The following is a 5,440-nucleotide window of genomic DNA, read 5'->3' as shown; positions in this document are numbered from 1 at the left end:
CATCCTACGCCTCCCACGGATTGATAAACCTTAGGTCATCCACTTAAGGGAAATTTGCTACTGTCCTACAAACCTCTGCACTTCGAGGCCCAACAACGTCTACAAGAAGAAGGTTGTGTAGTAGACATCACATGGCACCAACATGCTGTCGTAATTTTGCTGTCCGATTTGCGAAGGCGCACACATTAACAATCAACAAAGTCATTTGGAACAAGTGATGTGTGACGCCCTCGATTCAATCGTACACTAATCATACACGCAAATGTGTACGATCAAGATCAAGGACTCACGGAATGATATCACAACACAACTCCAGACACAAATTAAAATAATACAAGCTTTATATTACAAGCCATGGGCCTCGAGGGCTCGAATACATAAGCTTGAAAACACAAGAGTCAGCGGAAGCAACAATATCTGAGTACAGACATGAGTTAGACAAGTTTGCCTTAAGGAGGCTAGCACAAAAGCAACAACGATCGAAAAGGCAAGGCCTCCTGCCTGGGAGCCTCCTAACTACTCCTGGTCGTCGGCGACCTCCATGTAGTAGTAGGCACCCTCAGTGTAGTAGCAGTTGTCGTCGAAGGTGGCGCCTGGATCCTGGGCCCCACCATCTGGTTGCGACATCCGAGAAGAATGGAAAAGGGGGGAAAAGGGGGAGCAAAGCAACCGTGAGTACTCATCCAAAGTACTCGCAAGCAAGGATCTACACTACATATGCATCGGTGTCAATGAAAAGGGGTAGTATATGTGGACTGAACTGCAGAATGCCAGAAGAGAAGGGGAAGGCCTAGCCTATCGAAGACTAGCATCTTCTGGAAACCACCATCTTGCAGCAACAGGAGGGAGTAGAGTAGCATAAAGTAAAGTAGTAGTAGTGTTATCAACCTCGGCCAGAGATCCTTTCTCGACTCCCTACGAGAAAGCAATCCCAGAGCCATACTATCCATTTATCACCTCATATCCATGTCTCATCTCAAGTATCCAGTTCTAGTTGTATCGATCAAGATACAACTCCAAGTGTCCATTACCGTAGGACAGGCTATCGATAGATGTTTTCTTCCCTGCAGGGGTGCACCAACTTACCCACCACGCTCGATTAACTCCGGCCGGACACACTTACCTGGGTCATGCCCGGCCTCGGCCAAACAATACGCTGCAACCCGACCTAGGCTTAATAGAGAGGCCAGCACGCCGGACTAAACCTATGCCCCCAGGGGTCATGGGCCATCGCCCCCGGGAACTCATGCACGTTGCGTGGGCGGCCGGTCAGCAGACCTAGCTACCTCCTTCAACAAGGCAGGTGCTTACGCAGTCCAACCCGGCGCGCGCCGCTCAATCGCTGACGTCTATTAAGCTTCGGCTGATGCATACGACGCAGAATGCCCATACTATGCCCACATGATGGTTAGTGCTATCAGGCCAGAGGCCCCTCGGATCAAATATCCAAATCGTAGTGGATTAGGAACGCGCGGTAACAAGCAGAGACTCACGAAAGATGTGACCCCGTTGCCCCATCTCGAGGACTTGTGGCAAGGGCTAGGAATGCCCAGCCACGCCTCGTAATTATCTCGCGGGCACCCTCCAGGTCAACCCGTCTCCACACCACTCGCGGGTACCCCTCAGGGTCGACCCGCCCTTCCAAGTAACAGTTGTAAATTCCAAGTATCCGTGTGTTCAAACATCAAGGGGAAAACCCGAGGAATCACCCCTGGTAAATTCCACTCGATGTAATCATCAAGGTGAACGTAAGAGGAACCACCCCCGAGGTTCACACTTGAGGGGTTGCACGACAGAGTCGTATCGAAAGTGCTTAAGGCGGAATCACCCTCGATGACCATGACCGAATAGCTACACTACAGGGTTAACATCAGAAGTGCTGTAGAGGTCTCACCCTCGGCACTCGATAGTAACCAGTAGTGTCGAGCAACTAAGGGGAAAGTGATGTGCGGTGTCGGGGCCTGGTCTTCGATCCTGTTGATCGGGTCTTCGATGATGAAGCAGGGGCAACAAGGACAAGGTGGGGGTCACGGATGGATCGCTAACCAACCTATACTAAGCAGTTTAGGATAAGCAGGTAAGGTACAAAGAGCAGGTTACAAAAGTAGGCTATGCATCAGAATAGGAGCAAACAATAACAGTAGCAAAATCTAATGCAAGCATGAGATAATGGAATGGGCGATATCGGGATGATCAAAGGGGGGGCGGGCTTGCCTGGTTGCTCTGGCAAGGAGGGGTCGCCATCGACGTAGTCGATCACAGGGGCAACATCGGTCTCGGGGTCTACCGGAGAGAAGAGGGAGAAGAAACAGTAAATACAGAGTAAACAAGTGTAACACTAAGCATGACAAGACGATATACAGAACTAGGGTCGACCTAACGTAGCGCTGCACGGAATAGGTGAAGGGGGAAAACAACCGGGAATGTTTTCCCGGTTCCGGACCTGTGTCAGACAAATGACCGGAGGGGGAATGTTCCATGTTCAGTAGGTTAGAGGGGTGTGGCAGTTATGTGGGTGACATATTCGGATTCGTCACATTTTCCTGAGCGATTTTCATATATAAAACATTTCCATCGGAGTTACGGTTTATTTTTTATGAATTGACAAAGATTAAAGCATTTTCTAAAATTTTGGATTTATTTTAAATCGAGTTGACCAAGTCAACCTGACTAGTCAAATGAGGAGTGTGTGGCCCACATGTCATAGGAAGCAACTAAAATATTCTAGTTAATTAGATTAATTAGTCTAGGGGTCCACTTGTCATAAGCTACACCTAATAACAGAAATAAACCTACCTAATTAACTAAACTAATTAAGTACAAGGGCCCACTTGGCATATGCTAGTTTGGCTCCTAATCTAACCTACCACTAATTAACTAGGCCGGCCATTGGTGGTCAGCTCACGGTTGTGCACACTCACGCACAACACATGGGTGCTCTGCCCTGGCCAACAGCAACAGCAAATGGCAGCAACGGGCAGCAGCAGGTAGCATCAGCAGCCAACGCAAAGGAGCAGCAGTAGCACAAAGCAAAGCAGCGGCAAAAGTAGCAGGAGGAGCGGCAAGCAAGCAATAGCTCAGAGGCTAGTAGCTAAGCAGCAGCAGCAGCAAGTAATCAGCAGCGGCATGAAGTAGAAACAGCAAGCAGCAACAACGGCGGCGGCGCTAGAGGCATCGGGAGCAGCAGAAGTGGGCAGCAGCAGTTCTAGGCAGAACAAGCAGCGGCGGCAACGCCTGCGGGCTTGGCCAGGCGCAGGGGCGAACGAGGCCCGGGCGCGGCCTAGCGCGGCAGGGAGGCGAGGCGAGGCGCGGGCACGGGGTGGTCACGGCGTGGGGGTGGGGCGGACGCGAGTCGCGCGGGCGCTGGCCGTGACGGACGACGGCTATGGCTACGGGCGGGAGACGCGCTCCGACGATGGATCGAGACCAGGGAGAGAGGGAAATAGGGGAGGAGCTCACATTGGTGCGGCAGTGAGGGTCAGCGGGCTCGGGGTTGCAGCGGATCGGCCGAATTGACGACGGCGGCTGTCGAGATGCAGAGGCGGAGATGAGCGCGATGGCGACGCGCGAGGGCCTCCCGGCTTGGTCCAGTGGTTGAAGTCCACGGAGAAGAGGACGGCGCTGCCTCTAGACATCTTGTCGTCGCTCGGGGATGACCATGGCCACGAAGGCACGGCGACGACTTCGCTCGGGTTCGTGCTGTGAGGGAGAAGCGGCGCGAGAGGAAGAGGAGGAGAGCATCTAGGGTTCGTCTACGGGGTGAGGAGGGCCTTATACACCTCGGGGCTCACCGGATGATCGACACGGCGGCATCGGGCACATGGACGGGCAGCCAGACGCCACGCCATGGCATTGTCTCCTTCTCTGGCAAGAGAAAGGAGAAAGGCCGGCCAGATGGGCTGGGCCTGGAACAGGGGAAGTGAGAGGCCACGTGCTCAGGGGCTTTCCTCATTTCATTTTATTTTTCTGACTTTACTTAAACCTTATATGTTTTCTAATTAAGGTAGCTACTAAACGGTTTTTGCGAGATGTGATACTTTGCACATAAATCAAGCTCAATAATATGGCACAAAAAGTTTTAGAGCAATTGAAAAGGTTTAAATATTTTTAGAAGTTGAAAAGGTCAATTGATATGTTGATGGACCACTTCATATTTTCCCACGGATTAAATGGTGAGTCAAACGATGTTGGTTTTAACATGAAAAGATCAGGGGGGGTTATACTGAAATGCGAACATTTTAGTATTATAGTTTGGAGAAACAATATTTTGACTTGTCTTTTAATTTGAATTTGAGGTCGGTTTGGGACAAAGTGATGAATAGCAAAATTTAATTATGATTACATGGCACCATTAACAGGAGTTTACTGTAGCTTGACACCCGTGATGTTACATGCTGTCACGTTACAATCGGAAACACAAGTATTATTGAAACCGCTGGCGTTCTATTTACCATTTACGTGTCGCCACGCGTCCCATTTTTTTATTAGCTAGGAGGCGCCGTGCAGGGTAGCTATTTGAGTACGGGAGGCGTGCGATCAGACCCCTGCGCGTGCTTATCGGGAGGAGAACCCTTTGACCTCCATCTGCCGTGCACCTCTCTCCCAAGGTCTCCATTAATGGTGCCCGAGCCTCTATTTAATGGCGTGGCAATGTCTCACTCGACTGAGATTTAAGAGAGAAAAAAGAAGATATGAAAAGAAAATTTTGCACGGATCTTGATGTAAGATCCGACGGACCTATATAGCATCTACTGCGACTTATAGCAAGATTGATGAATATATATATAAGGACGATGAGAGTGGATAATAATTGTCGTGCATAATTAGGAAGATAATTTAAAAAGCCACATGCGGCTACGCCCGAAATACACAAGGGCAAAAGAAGAAGGAAGACGCATACAACGATCTGGCTCGCTGATCTCTACTTTCTTTATGTACTGCAGGTCGCGGAGACTAGTTCTCGCGGCGAGCGGCGATGATCTCTTTCATCAGTTTCATGTCCTTAATACGCTACTTGGAAGCATCCACGAATTCCTCCACCAGCCTATTGCGCTCGATGCGGAGCATGGCATTCTCGTCCATAAGTTTCTTGGCGATGACGCCCATCCTCTGCAACAAGGCAGCGTTCTCCTCTGCCTGCTTCGCCCTTCCGGCGACCTTCGCCCTCAGCAGGTCACGCTCGGCCCGGAGCTTCGCATTGCCCTCCCCTAGTTGCCGGATGACGCTGGTAGCCTCGTCCTACAACCTCGCCTAGCCGAAGATCTGATCCATCTGGCTATGGACCATCGCATGCATGCGCCTCTAAGAGTCCTCGCCTGCCCGCGAGAAATTTTCCCAGGCCGCCGCGGCACGGCGGGACCTCCGTGCTGCTTCGGCGGCGCGGCGGGGCATCTCTGCTACTTCCGCGGCATGGTCAGACCAGTTTGCTACATCGACGGCA

General features: G+C 51.0%; 1 long non-coding RNA gene across 1 annotated transcript; it reads right to left on the bottom strand.

Moving 5' to 3' along the window:
• Positions 1-315: 315 nt before the first annotated feature.
• Positions 316-3,765, bottom strand: LOC120961977 (uncharacterized). The gene is made up of 3 exons (XR_012184120.1): positions 3,460-3,765; positions 2,215-2,283; positions 316-614 (listed from the first exon to the last, which is right to left on the bottom strand). It is a non-coding gene; the product is annotated as an uncharacterized lncRNA (long non-coding RNA).
• Positions 3,766-5,440: the final 1,675 nt, after the last annotated feature.

Source organism: Aegilops tauschii, chromosome 5 (assembly GCF_002575655.3).
Source record: "Aegilops tauschii subsp. strangulata cultivar AL8/78 chromosome 5, Aet v6.0, whole genome shotgun sequence".
In the NCBI taxonomy this organism is placed as follows: domain Eukaryota; kingdom Viridiplantae; phylum Streptophyta; class Magnoliopsida; order Poales; family Poaceae; genus Aegilops; species Aegilops tauschii.
The sequence above is the reverse complement of the archived record's forward strand: the minus strand, read 5'-3'. Positions and strand labels throughout refer to the sequence as shown.